This window comes from Rattus norvegicus, chromosome 1 (assembly GCF_021556685.1).
Source record: "Rattus norvegicus strain SHRSP/BbbUtx chromosome 1, alternate assembly SHRSP_T2T, whole genome shotgun sequence".
In the NCBI taxonomy this organism is placed as follows: domain Eukaryota; kingdom Metazoa; phylum Chordata; class Mammalia; order Rodentia; family Muridae; genus Rattus; species Rattus norvegicus.
The window spans coordinates 249851457-249867497 of NC_141534.1; the positions used below are offsets into that span (position 1 = coordinate 249851457).

The 16041-nt window shown below is 39.8% G+C and overlaps 1 protein-coding gene across 2 annotated transcripts in view; it reads left to right on the forward strand.

Annotated features, from left to right (window-relative positions):
- Cyp2c66 (cytochrome P450, family 2, subfamily c, polypeptide 66) overlaps positions 1-16041 on the forward strand; it is a 94794-nt gene that overhangs the window by 19529 nt on the left and 59224 nt on the right. The gene's annotated exons all lie outside the window — the stretch shown is intronic.

Below are 16041 nucleotides of genomic sequence, written 5' to 3' on the forward strand. Positions count from 1 at the left end.
TGAAAAGGGAGACATAACTACAGATTCAGAGAAAATTCAAAAAATCATCAGATCTTACTATAAAAACCTATATTCAACAAAATTTGAAAATCTTCAGGAAATGGACAATTTCCTAGACAGATACCAGGTATCGAAGTTAAATCAGGAACAGATAAACCAGTTAAACAACCCCATAACTCCTAAGGAAATAGAAGCAGTCATTAAAGTTCTCCCAACCAAAAAGAGCCCAGGTCCAGACGGGTTTAGTGCAGAATTCTACCAAACCTTCATAGAAGACCTCATACCAATATTATCCAAACTATTCCACAAAATTGAAACAGATGGAGCCCTACCGAATTCCTTCTACGAAGCAACAATTACTCTTATACCTCAACCACACAAAGACACAACAAAGAAAGAGAACTTCAGACCAAATTCCCTTATGAATATCGACGCAAAAATACTCAATAAAATTCTGGCAAACCGAATTCAAGAGCACATCAAAACAATCATCCACCATGATCAAGTAGGCTTCATCCCAGGCATGCAGGGATGGTTTAATATACGGCAAACCATCAACGTGATCCATTATATAAACAAACTGAAAGAACAGAACCACATGATCATTTCATTAGATGCTGAGAAAGCATTTGACAAAATTCAACACCCCTTCATGATAAAAGTCCTGGAAAGAATAGGAATTCAAGGCCCATATCTAAACATAGTAAAAGCCATATACAGCAAACCAGTTGCTAACATTAAACTAAATGGAGAGAAACTTGAAGCAATCCCACTAAAATCAGGGACTAGACAAGGCTGCCCACTCTCTCCCTACTTATTCAATATAGTTCTTGAAGTTCTAGCCAGAGCAATCAGACAACAAAAGGAGATCAAGGGGATACAGATCGGAAAAGAAGAGGTCAAAATATCACTATTTGCAGATGACATGATAGTATATTTAAGTGATCCCAAAAGTTCCACCAGAGAACTACTAAAGCTGATAAACAACTTCAGCAAAGTGGCTGGGTATAAAATTAACTCAAATAAATCAGTTGCCTTCCTCTATACAAAAGAGAAACAAGCCGAGAAAGAAATTAGGGAAACGACACCCTTCATAATAGACCCAAATAATATAAAGTACCTCGGTGTGACTTTAACCAAGCAAGTAAAAGATCTGTACAATAAGAACTTCAAGACACTGAGGAAAGAAATTGAAGAAGACCTCAGAAGATGGAAAGATCTCCCATGCTCATGGATTGGCAGGATTAATATAGTAAAAATGGCCATTTTACCAAAAGCAATCTACAGATTCAATGCAATCCCCATCAAAATACCAATCCAATTCTTCAAAGAGTTAGACAGAACAATTTGCAAATTCATCTGGAATAACAAAAAACCCAGGATAGCTAAAGCTATCCTCAACAATAAAAGGACTTCAGGGGGAATCACTATCCCTGAACTGAAGCAGTATTACAGAGCAATAGTGATAAAAACTGCATGGTATTGGTACAGAGACAGACAGATAGACCAATGGAATAAAATTGAAGACCCAGAAATGAACCCACACACCTATGGTCACTTGATTTTTGACAAAGGAGCCAAAACCATCCAATGGAAAAAAGATAGCATTTTCAGCAAATGGTGCTGGTTCAACTGGAGGTCAACATGTAGAAGAATGCAGATCGATCCATGCTTATCACCCTGTACAAAGCTTAAGTCCAAGTGGATCAAGGACCTCCACATCAAACCAGACACACTCAAAGTAATAGAAGAAAAACTAGGGAAGCATCTGGAACACATGGGCACTGGAAAAAATTTCCTGAACAAAACACCAATGGCTTATGCTCTAAGATCAAGAATCGACAAATGGGATCTCATAAAACTGCAAAGCTTCTGTAAGGCAAAGGACACTGTGGTTAGGACAAAACGGCAACCAACAGATTGGGAAAAGATCTTTACCAATCCTACAACAGACAGAGGCCTTATATCCAAAATATACAAAGAACTCAAGAAGTTAGACCGTAGGGAAACAAATAACCCTATTAAAAAATGGGGTTCAGAGCTAAACAAAGAATTCACAGCTGAGGAATGCCGAATGGCCGAGAAACACCTAAAGAAATGTTCAACATTTTTAGTCATAAGGGAAATGCAAATCAAAACAACCCTGAGATTTCACCTCACACCTGTGAGAATGGCTAAGATCAAAAACTCAGGTGACAGCAGATGCTGGCGAGGATGTGGAGAAAGAGGAACACTCCTCCATTGTTGGTGGGATTGCAGACTGGTAAAACCATTCTGGAAATCATTCTGGAGGGTCCTCAGAAAATTGGACATTGAACTGCCTGAGGATCCAGCTATACCTCTCTTGGGCATATACCCAAAAGATGCCTCAACATATAAAAGAGACACGTGCTCCACTATGTTCATCGCAGCCTTATTTATAATAGCCAGAAACTGGAAAGAACCCAGATGCCCCTCAACAGAGGAATGGATACAGAAAATGTGGTACATCTACACAATGGAATATTACTCAGCTATCAAAAACAACGAGTTTATGAAATTCGTAGGCAAATGGTTGGAACTGGAAAATATCATCCTGAGTGAGCTAACCCAATCAGAGAAAGACATACATGGTATGCACTCATTGATAAGTGGCTATTAGCCCAAATGCTTGAATTACCCTAGATCCCTAGAACAAACGAAACTCAAAACGGATGATCAAAATGTGAATGCTTCACTCCTTCTTTAAATGAGGAAAAAGAATACCCTTGGCAGGGAAGGGAGAGGCAAAGATTAAAACAGAGACTGAAGGAACACCCATTCAGAGCCTGCCCCACATGTGGCCCATACATATACAGCCACCCAATTAGACAAGATGGATGAAGCAAAGAAGTGCAGACCGACAGGAGCCGGATGTAGATCTCTCCTGAGAGACACAGCCAGAATACAGCAAATACAGAGGCGAATGCCAGCAGCAAACCACTGAACTGAGAATAGGTCCCCTATTGAAGGAATCAGAGAAAGAACTGGAAGAGCTTGAAGGGGCTCGAGACCCCAAAAGTACAACAATGCCAAGCAATCAGAGCTTCCAGGTACTAAGCCACTACCTAAAGACTATACATGGACTGACCCTGGACTCTGACCCCATAGGTAGCAATGAATATCCTAGTAAGAGCACCAGTGGAAAGGGAAGCCCTGGGTCCTGCTAAGACTGAACCCCCAGTGAACTAGTCTATGGGGGGAGGGCGGCAATGGGGGGAGGGTTGAGAGGGGAACACCCATGACGAAGGGGAGGGGGGAGGGGAATGTTTGCCCGGAAACCGGGAAAGGGAATAACACTTGAAATGTATATAAGAAATACTCAAGTTAATAAAAAAAAAAAAAAGAAACAAAAAAAAAAAAAAAAAGAAATACAGGAAAACACAGGTAAACAAATAGAAACCCTTAAAGATGAAACACAAAATCCCTTAAAGAGTTACAGGAAAACAACCAAACAGGTTAAGGAACTGAACAAAAACCATCCAGAATCTAAAAATGGAAATAGAAACAATAAAGAAATCACAAAGGGAGACAATCCTGAATATAGAAAACATAGGGATCCTGGCCCGCAGCAGCTCTCTGCTCCCAGACCCGGTGAGAGAGGGACCCAAACGCCTGGTCAGGTGGGCACTCCTGAGGCTGCAGAGCGGAAGAGACCACCAACTCTGCTCACCCCTGCCCACATCCCTGGCCCAAGAGGAAACTGTATAAGGCCTCTGGGCTCCTGTGGGGGAGGGCCCAGGAGCGGCACGCCCCCGCCTGAGACACCGCAGGAACCTGAAAGAAACAGACTGGATAAACAGTTCTCTGCACCCAAATCACGTGGGAGGGAGAGCTAAACCTTCAGAGAGGCAGACAAGCCTGGGAAACCAGAAGAGACTGCTCCCTGCACACACATCTCGGACGCCAGAGGAAAAAGCCAAAGACCATCTGGAACCCTGGTGCACTGAAGCTCCCGGAAGGGGCGGCACAGGTCTTCCTGGTTGCTGCCGCTGCAGAGAGTCCCTGGGCACCACCCCACGAGCGAACCTGAGCCTCGGGACCACAGGTAAGACCAAATTTTCTGCTGCAAGAAAGCTGCCTGGTGAGCTTGGGACACACGGAAGCAGAATTTCTCTAGGACCGGACACGTTCTGTGTTTACCGGAAGTCCCACACCCGCGGATCCCGGCCCGCAGCAGCTCTCTGCTCCCAGACCCGGTGAGAGAGAGACCCAACCGCCTGGTCAGGTGGGCACTCCTGAGGCTGCAGAGCGGAAGAGACCACCAACTCTGCTCACCCCTGCCCACATCCCTGGCCCAAGAGGAAACTGTATAAGGCCTCTGGGCTCCCGTGGTGGAGGACCCAGGAGCGGCAGGACCCCTGCCTGAGACACCTCCAGAACCTGAAAGAAACAGACCAGATAAACAGTTCTCTGCACCCAAATCCCGTGGGAGGGAGAGCTAAACCTTCAGAGAGGCAGACAAGCCTGGGAAACCAGAAGAGACTGCTCCCTGCACACACATCTCGGACGCCAGAGGAAAAAGCCAAAGACCATCTGGAACCCTGGTGCACTGAAGCGCCCGGAAGGGGCAGCACAGTTCTTCCTGCTTGCTGCCGCTGCAGAGAGCCCGTGGGCAGCACCCCACGAGTGAACTTGAGCCTCAGGACCACAGGTAAGACCAAATTTTCTGCTGCAGGAAAGCTGCCTGGTGAACTCAAGACACAGGCCCACAGGAACAGCTGAAGACCTGTAGAGAGGAAAAACTACACGCCCGAAAGAAGAACACTCTGTCCCCATAACTGACTGAAAGAGAGGAAAACAGGTCTACAGCACTCCTGACACACAGGCTTATAGGACAGTCTAGCCACTGTCAGAAATAGCAGAACAAAGTAACACTAGAGATAATCTGATGGCGAGAGGCAAGCGCAGGAACCCAAGCAACAGAAACCAAGACTACATGGCACCATCGGAGCCCAATTCTCCCATCAAAACAAACATGGAATATCCAAACACACAAGAAAAGCAAGATCTATTTTCAAAATCATATTTGATCATGATGCTGGAGGACTTCAAGAAAGACATGAAGAACTCCCTTAGAGAACAAGTAGAAGCCTACAGAGAGGAGTCACAAAAATGCCTGAAAGAATGGCAAAAATCCCTGAAAGAATTCCAGGAAAACATAAATAAACAAGTAGAAGCCCATAGAGAGGAGACACAAAAATCCCTGAAAGAATTACAGGAAAACATTATTAAACAAGTAGAAGCCCATAGAGAGGAGACACAAAAATCCCTGAAAGAATTACAGGAAAACACAATCAAACAGTTGAAGGAATTAAAAATGGAAATAGAAGCAATCAAGAAAGAACACATGGAAACAACCCTGGATATAGAAAACCAAAAGAAGAGACAAGGAGCTGTAGATACAAGCTTCACCAACAGAATACAAGAGATGGAAGAGAGAATCTCAGGAGCAGAAGATTCCATAGAAATCATTGACTCAACTGTCAAAGATAATGTAAAGCAGAAAAAGCTACTGGTCCAAAACATACAGGTAATCCAGGACTCAATGAGAAGATCAAACCTAAGGATAATAGGTATAGAAGAGAGTGAAGACTCCCAGCTCAAAGGACCAGTAAATATCTTCAACAAAATCATAGAAGAAAACTTCCCTAACCTAAAAAAAGAGATACCCATAGACATACAAGAAGCCTACAGAACTCCAAATAGAGTGGACGAGAAAAGAAACACCTCCCGTCACATAATTGTCAAAACACCAAACGCACAAAATAAAGAAAGAATATTAAAAGCAGTAAGGGAAAAAGGTCAAGTAACATATAAAGGCAGACCTATCAGAATCACACCAGACTTCTCGCCAGAAGCTATGAAGGCCAGAAGATCCTGGACTGATGTCATACAGACCCTAAGAGAACACAAATGCCAGCCCAGGTTACTGTATCCAGCAAAACTCTCAATTAACATTGATGGAGAAACCAAGATATTCCATGACAAAACCAAATTTACACAATATCTTTCTACAAATCCAGCACTACAAAGGATAATAAATGGTAAAGCCCAACATAAGGAGACAAGCTATACCCTAGAAGAAGCAAGAAACTAATCGTCTTGGCAACAAAACAAAGAGAATGAAAGCACACAAACATAACCTCACATCCAAATATGAATATAAAGGGAAGCAATAATCACTATTCCTTAATATCTCTCAATATCAATGGCCTCAACTCCCCAATAAAAAGACATAGATTAACAAACTGGATACGCAACGAGGACCCTGCATTCTGCTGCCTACAGGAAACACACCTCAGAGACAAAGACAGACACTACCTCAGCGTGAAAGGCTGGAAAACAACTTTCCAAGCAAATGGTCAGAAGAAGCAAGTTGGAGTAGCCATTCTAATATCAAATAAAATCAATTTCCAACTAAAAGTCAACAAAAAAGATAAGGAAGGACACTTCATATTCATCAAAGGAAAAATCCACCAAGATCAACTCTCAATCCTAAATATCTATGCCCCAAATACAAGGGCACCTACATACGTAAAAGAAACCTTACTAAAGCTCAAAACACACATTGCACCTCACACAATAATAGTGGGAGATTTCAACACCCCACTCTCATCAATGGACAGATCAGGGAAACAGAAATTAAACAGTGATGTCGACAGACTAAGAGAAGTCATGAGCCAAATGGACTTAACGGATATTTATAGAACATTCTATCCTAAAGCAAAAGGATATACCTTCTTCTCAGCTCCTCATGGTACTTTCTCCAAAATTGACCATATAATTGGTCAAAAAACGGGCCTCAACAGGTACAGAAAGATAGAAATAATCCCATGCGTGCTATTGGACCACCACGGCCTAAAACTGGTCTTCAATAACAATAAGGGAAGAATGCCCACATATAGGTGGAAACTTAACAATGCTCTACTCAATGATAACCTGGTCAAGGAAGAAATAAAGAAAGAAATTAAAAACTTTTTAGAATTTAATGAAAATGAAGGTACAACATACCGAAACTTATGGGACACAATGAAAGCTGTGCTAAGAGGAAAACTCATAGCGCTGAGTGCCTGCAGAAAGAAACAGGAAAGAGCATATGTCAGCAGCTTGACAGCACACCTAAAAGCTCTAGAACAAAAAGAAGCAAATACACCCAGGAGGAGTAGAAGGCAGGAAATAATCAAACTCAGAGCTCAAATCAACCAAGTAGAAACAAAAAGGACCATAGAAAGAATCAACAGAACCAAAAGTTGGTTCTTTGAGAAAATCAACAAGATAGATAAACCCTTAGCCAGACTAACGAGAGGACACAGAGAGTGCGTCCAAATTAACAAAATCAGAAATGAAAAGGGAGACATAACTACAGATTCAGAGGAAATTCAAAAAATCATCAGATCTTACTATAAAAACCTATATTCAACAAAATTTGAAAATCTTCAGGAAATGGACAATTTCCTAGACAGATACCAGGTATCGAAGTTAAATCAGGAACAGATAAACCAGTTAAACAACCCCATAACTCCTAAGGAAATAGAAGCAGTCATTAAAGGTCTCCCAACCAAAAAGAGCCCAGGTCCAGACGGGTTTAGTGCAGAATTCTCTCAAACCTTCATAGAAGACCTCATACCAATAATATCCAAACTATTCCACAAAATTGAAACAGATGGAGCCCTACCAAATTCCTTCTACGAAGCAACAATTACTCTTATACCTCAACCACACAAAGACACAACAAAGAAAGAGAACTTCAGACCAATTTCCCTTATGAATATCGATGCAAAAATACTCAATAAAATTCTGGCAAACCGAATTCAAGAGCACATCAAAACAATCATCCACCATGATCAAGTAGGCTTCATCCCAGGCATGCAGGGATGGTTTAATATAGGGAAAACCATCAACGTGATCCATTATAGAAACAAACTGAAAGAACAGAACCACATGATCATTTCATTAGATGCTGAGAAAGCATTTGACAAAATTCAACACCCCTTCATGATAAAAGTCCTGGAAAGAATAGGAATTCAAGGCCCATACCTAAACATAGTAAAATCATATACAGCAAACCAGTTGCTAACATTAAACTAAATGGAGAGAAACTTGAAGCAATCCCACTAAAATCCGGGACTAGACAAGGCTGCCCACTCTCTCCCTACTTACTCAATATAGTTCTTGAAGTTCTAGCCAGAGCAATCAGACAACAAAAGGAGATCAAGGGGATATAGATCGGAAAAGAAGAGGTCAAAATATCACTATTTGCAGATGACATGATAGTATATTTAAGTGATCCCAAAAGTTCCACCAGAGAACTACTAAAGGTGATAAACAACTTCAGCAAAGTGGCTGGGTATAAAATTAACTCAAATAAATCAGTTGCCTTCCTCTATACAAAAGAGAAACAAGCCGAGAAAGAAATTAGGGAAACGACACCCTTCATAATAGACCCAAATAATATAAAGTACCTCGGTGTGACTTTAACCAAGCAAGTAAAAGATCTGTACAATAAGAACTTCAAGACACTGAGGAAAGAAATTGAAGAAGACCTCAGAAGATGGAAAGATCTCCCATGCTCATGGATTGGCAGGATTAATATAGTAAAAATGGCCATTTTACCAAAAGCAATCTACAGATTCAATGCAATCCCCATCAAAATACCAATCCAATTCTTCAAAGAGTTAGACAGAACAATTTGCAAATTCATCTGGAATAACAGAAAACCAGGATAGCTAAAGCTATCCTCAACTATAAAAGGACTTCAGGGGGAATCACTATCCCTGAACTCAAGCAGTATTACAGAGTAATAGTGATAAAAACTGCATGGTATTGGTACAGAGACAGACAGATAGACCAATGGAATAGAATTGAAGACCCAGAAATGAACCCACACACCTATGGTCACTTGATTTTTGACAAAGGAGCCAAAACCATCCAATGGAAAAAAGATAGCATTTTCAGCAAATGGTGCTGGTTCAACTGGAGGGCAACATGTAGAAGAATGCAGATTGATCCATGCTTATCACCCTATACAAAGCTTAAGTCCAAGTGGATCAAGGACCTCCACATCAAACCAGACACACTCAAACTTATGAAGAAAAACTAGGGAAGCATCTGGAACACATGGGCACTGGAAAAAATTTCCTGAACAAAACACCAATGGCTTATGCTCTAAGATCAAGAATCGACAAATGGGATCTCATAAAACTGCAAAGCTTCTGTAAGGCAAAGGACACTGTGGTTAGGACAAAACGGCAACCAACAGATTGGGAAAAGATCTTTACCAATCCTACAACAGATAGAGGCCTTATATCCAAAATATACAAAGAACTCAAGAAGTTAGACCGCAGGGAAACAAATAACCCTATTAAAAAATGGGGTTCAGAGCTAAACAAAGAATTCACAGCTGAGGAATGCCGAATGGCTGAGAAACACCTAAAGAAATGTTCAACATCTTTAGTCATAAGGGAAATGCAAATCAAAACAACCCTGAGATTTCACCTCACACCTGTGAGAATGGCTAAGATCAAAAACTCAGTTGACAGCAGATGCTGGCGAGGATGTGGAGAAAGAGGAACACTCCTCCATTGTTGGTGGGATTGCAGACTGGTAAAACCATTCTGGAAATCAGTCTGGAGGTTCCTCAGAAAATTGGACATTGAGCTGCCTGAGGATCCAGCTATACCTCTCTTGGGCATATACCCAAAAGATGCCTCCACATATAAAAGAGACACGTGCTCCACTATGTTCATCGCAGCCTTATTTATAATAGCCAGAAAATGGAAAGAACCCAGATGCCCTTCAACAGAGGAATGGATACAGAAAATGTGGTACATCTACACATTGGAATATTACTCAGCTATCAAAAACAACGATTTTATGAAATTCGTAGGCAAATGGTTGGAACTTGGAAATATCATCCTGAGTGAGCTAACCCAATCACAGAAAGACATACATGGTATGCACTCATTGATAAGTGGCTATTAGCCCAAATGCTTGAATTACCCTAGATCCCTAGAACAAACGAAACTCAAGACGGATGATCAAAATGTGAATGCTTCACTCCTTCTTTAAATGAGGAAAAAGAATACCCTTGGCAGGGAAGGGAGAGGCAAAGGTTAAAACAGAGACTGAAGGAACACCCATTCAGAGCCTGCCCCACATGTGGCCCATACATATACAGCCACCCAATTAGACAAGATGGATGAAGCAAAGAAGTGCAGACCGACAGGAGCCGGATGTAGATCGCTCCTGAGTGACACAGCCAGAATACAGCAAATACAGAGGCGAATGCCAGCAGCAAACCACTGAACTGAGAATAGGTCCCCTGTTGAAGGAATCAGAGAAAGAACTGGAAGAGCTTGAAGGGGCTCGAGACCCCAAAAGTACAACAATGCCAAGCAACCAGAGCTTCCAGGGACTAAGCCACTACCTAAAGACTATACATGGACTGACCCTGGACTCTGACCCCATAAGTAGCAATGAATATCCTAGTAAGAGCACCAGTGGAAGGGGAAGCCCTGGGTCCTGCTAAGACTGAACCCCCAGTGAACTAGTCTATGGGGGGAGGGCGGCAATGGGGGGAGGGTTGGGAGGGGAACACCCATAAGGAAGGGGATGGGGGAGGGGGATGTTTGCCCGGAAACCGGGAAAGGGAATAACACTCGAAATGTGTATAAGAAATACTCAAGTTAATAATAATAAAAAAAAAAAAAGAAAACATAGGAAAGAGATCAGGAGTCAGATACGAAAGCATTACCAAAAGAATGTAAAAGAGAACCTCAGAGGTAGAAGATTGATAGAAAAACATTGACACAGGCATCAAAAGAAATGCAAAATGAGGGGTTGGGGATTTAGCTCAGTGGTAGAGTGCTTGCCTAGCCACCCCAAGGCCCTGGGTTAGGTCCCCAGCTCTGAAAAAAAGAAAAAAGAAAAGAAAAAAAAAAGAAATGTAAAATGCAAAAACCTCCTAAACCAAAGCATCCAGGAAATCCAGGACAAAATAAGCAGACCAAACCTAAGGATAATAGGTCTACAAGAGAATGAAGATTCCCAACTTAAAAGGCTAGAAAATATCTTCAACAAAATTATGAAAGAAAACTTCCCTAACCCAAAGAAAGAGATGCTCATGATCATAAAAGAAGCCTACATTACTCCAAACACAATTTACCAGAAAAGAAATTCCTCTCGTCACATAATAGTCAAAACACCAAATGCACAAAACAGAGAAAGAATATTAAAAACAGTAAGGGAAAATGGTCAAGTAACATACAACCTGCAGACCTATCAGAATTACACCAGACTTCTCTCCAGAGATTATGAAAGCCAGAAGATCCTGGGCAGATGTCATACAGACGCTAAAAGAACACAAATGCCAGCCCATGCTGCTATATTTAGCAAAACTCTCAATTACCATATATGGAGAAACCAAGATAGTACATGACTAAACCAAATTTACACAATATCTTTCCACAAATCCACCCTACAAAGGATAATAGATGGAAAACTCCAACACAAGGAAGGAAACTACACCCGAGAGAAAGCATGAACATAATCTTCTTGCAACAAATCCAAAAGAGGATAGTCATACAAACATAATTCCATCTCTAACAACAAAAATAACAGAAAACAACAATCACTATTTTTTAACATCTCTTAACATCAATGGACTCAATTCCATAATAAAATACATAGGCTAACAAACAGGATACCTAAAAAGGACTCAACATTGTGACATATAGGAAATGCACCTTAGGGACAAAGACAGATACTACCTAAGAGTAAAAGGCTGGGAAAAAGTTTTCCAAGCAAATAGTCCCAAGAAACAAGTTGGAGTAACCATATCAAATAAAATCAAATTTCAAATAAAAGTTATCAAAAAGACATGTAAGGACACTTCATACTTATCAGAAGAAAAATCTAGCAAGATAAACTCTCAATGTTGAATATCTATGCTTAACATGCAAGGGCACCCACATTCATAAAAGAAACTTTACTAAAGCTCAAAGCATATACTGCACCTCACAAAATAATAGTGGGAGACTTCAACACACTATTCTCATCAATGGACAGACTATGGTAACAGAAACTAAACAGAGACCCAGTGAAACTAACAGATGTTCTGAATCAAATGGATTTAACAGATATCTATAAAACAGTTCATCCTAAAACAAAATAATATCCCTTCTTCTCAGCACCTCATGGTGCCATCTCCAAAACTTACCACATAATTGGTCACAAAACATTCCTCAACAGATACAAGAAGGTTGAACTAATCCAGTGCATCCTATCAGATCACCATGGAATAAGGCTGGTCATCAATAACAACCAAAACAACAAAAAGCACACAATTATATGGAAGCTGAACAACCCTTTACTCAATGGTCAAGAAGAAATAAAGAAAACAGACTTTTTAGAATTTAATAAAAATGAAGGCGCAGCATACCCAAATTTATGGGATACAATGAAAGCAGTGCTAAGTGGAAAACTCATAGCTTCGAGTACCTCCAAAACGAAACTGGAAATAGCATACACTAACAGCTTGATAGCACACTTGAAAACTTTAAAACAAAAGGAAGCAAATTCACCTAAGAGGAGTAGAAGGCAGGGAATAGTAAAACTCAGGGCTGAAATCAACAAAGTGGAAACAAAAAGAACAATTCAAAGAATCAACAAAAGCAGGAGCTGGCTCTTGGCGAAAATCAACAAGATGGATAAACACTTGGCCAGACTAACCAGAGGGCACAGAAAGAGTATCAAAGGTAACAAAATCAGAAATGGAAAGGAAGATATAACATCAGAAACTTAAGAAATTCAAAAAATGTATTCCTACTATAAAATTCTATACTCATCAAAACTGGAAAATACGGATGAAAGACAATTTTCTAGACAGAAACCAGTAACCAAAGTTAAATCAGGATCAGATAGGCCATCTAGAGTCCCCTAAAGACATAGAAGGAGTTTTTAAAAGTCTCCCAACCAATAAAAGCCCAGGACCAGATGGGTTATTGCAGAATTCAATCAGACCTTCAAAGAAACCTAATACTAATACTTTTCAAACTATTCCACAAAATAGAAAGAGAAAGAACACTATCCAATTGATTCTTGGAAGTCACAATTATGTTTAAACTTAAGCCAAAAATTCCCAACAAAGAAAGAGAATTTCAGAAAAATTTCCCCTATGAATATGCAAAAATGCTGAATAAAATTCATGCAAACAGAACCAAGAACACTTCAAAACAATCAGACATCATAGTCAAGTAGGCTTCATTCCAGGGATGCAATGATGGCTCAATATACAGAAATTTATCAACTTAATCCACATATAAACACCTATAAGGGTGAACCAAATTATCAAGGGAAGAAATACAAGGACAAGGGTGGAGCATGGAGTGAAGAAAAGGTCATCCAGAGACTGCCCCACCTGTGGATCCATTCCATATGCAGCCACCAAACCCAGTCATTATTGCTGTTGCCAAGAATTGCTGGCTGACAGGAGCCCGATATGGATGTCTTTTTAGAAGGTCTGCCAGAGTCCTACTTATTACAGATGAAGATGCAGCTAACCATTGTACTGAGCACTGGGACCCCAATGGAGGAGTTAGAGAAAAGACTGAAGGAACTGAAAGGGTTTTCAACCCCATAGAAAGAACAAGAATATCAATTAACAAGACCACACCAAGAGTTCCCAGGGACTAATCTCCTGACCAATGTGTACATATGGAGGGACCCATGTCTATAGCCCCACAGGTAGCAGAGGATTCCATTTTCCTTCATCAATAGGAGGAAAAGCCTTTGGCCCTGGGATGTCTCCCCAATGTAGGGGATTGACAGTGTGTTTGGGTGAGAGTGAGAGGGTGGGAGTTGGAGGGTCATCATCCATGCTTGGGGAGGTGTAAGGGGTATGGAAGAGTGGGGAACGGGGATAACATTTGAAATGTAAAATAGCCAAGAAAATAAAATTAAAAAGTCAAAAAGAAAAATAAACCATGTAGCACAATTGTCTTTGATTGGACTATATTGTACAACCAATATATGTTACATCCATGCATAAAATTCTGATAGAATTTTGCTGTGTAACACTTTTTTGCATGGCTTATCTTAATAAAGATTTATCAGTTTATGTTCTATTGAAATAATAGCACAACTTATAAAAATTAGAATAAATTACTTATGCTATTGATTTATATTTTTGAATAAATGTATATGATTTTAAACATCAATGCTCAATATCAGTGGTTGGTATAACTAGGTTTCATTATTGGCTCTATCTTCATGTATTTATCTCATTTCCTTTTATTTGATGTATTAGGCATTGCAAATTTATAACAATAATTGTTTTCTTTCATTCTCAGGTTTAGAAAGTTTTTAAGTACTTGTCACAATGAAACATGACCTGGTTTTGAAATGCTGTCTTTCACATTAAGTGACAGAAGAGAAAAAAGTCAGATTTCTATTCTGAGTCACACATACATCCATGCTTCTTTAGGAAAGTTTATTTTGTTCTTTGACATAACAAAATATTTATTGAGAGAATATTTCCGACAATGCTATATTGTTTAATGTACATCAAATTTGAATGATTAACTCAATTTCTTATTATCTAACATCCCAATATTTATTCAAAGTACTTATAAAAAAGCCGATTTTTAATTTTTTTTTGTATAATTTCTTTGGCACTGGGGGCAGATTTCTTTCCTTTGTTTTTTTTTAATTGGATGTATTTTATTTATATTTCAAATGTTATTCCCTTTCCCTTAAGTCGCCTATCCCCTCCCATTCCCCTTCTCCAAAGTACTTTTAATTCAAGTTATTTTTATTTTAGGTTTCAAGTTTTCTACGTCTTTTATTGATTTGATTATAAAGTCCTCCTCAAACAATACACAAATGTTAAAATGTAATAATGTTAAATGATGATGGACATTTTAGGTACTTCTGTTGCTATAATAAAATACCTGACAAAAGCATCCAAAGGAGAATAATTTGGGATTATAGTTTTTGGTTATAATCTATCATGGTGGAATTTCACAGAAGGGGAACTTGAATCACTTCCTGATTACTCCATGGTCCCTGGCACATATGTAGCACAGGAGTACCTTGTCTGGCCTCAGTGGGAGAGGATGGGCTTAATCCTGTACAGACCTGATACTCCAAGGAAGGGGAATGCTGGGGAGGTTGAGGTGGGGGTAGGTGGGTGTAAGCAGGGAGGGTGGGTAGGGGAGCACACTCTTATAGGCAAACAGAGTAAAGAACTTTGAGAGGGGGACAGGAAGGGGCAACATTTAGAATGTTAATAAATAAAATAATTTATAAAAATATAAATAAATATGAAGTATAATCATGAAAAAGTGGTCCTGCTTAGCCAACTCCCTTCAATTTATGAAGTCCAGGACCTAAGCCTATGGAATGGTGCTAATCAATGGGATGGGTCTTCCCACTCCACTGGTATGTCTAGAAGCTCTTCTTCCTTGTGATATGAGAGCCTGTCACAATGATAATCAATATTAAGCAACTTAGACATTTAGTTCCCTTTAAATGGGGGGAAATTATAAGGAGTTTTTGAAATAAAAGAAAGAATTAAAATTTTATCTATTTATTACTTTTGTTTTCTTTCTTTTTGGGGACATCTTTCAAATCAAGATTGTCATCAAATAAAGGCTCTCATCTTAATTTTGCTCTAAGAAATCAGTTTTATATTTAATACCTATTTATATAATTTTCATGTCGTATAACATAGATGCCTTTCATTTTCATGTTAGTTTTCCCAATACATGAACTTGACAATCTCTATTTACTATATCCTACTGGCTAAAGACATGAATCTTTTAACTGCTACATATAAGTGTTTCTAGAATTCCATATCCCCCCCCCCCACTTTTTGGAGGGTAATGTTTTTTCTCTTTCATTTTTATTAGTTCTTTGAGAAGTTTGTACGGTGCATTTTGATCATACTCATCCCCAAAATGTTCCCAGATCCATATTGCCTTCCATCCCCATTCATCTTTGTATTGTGTTGTTTAGAGCCTT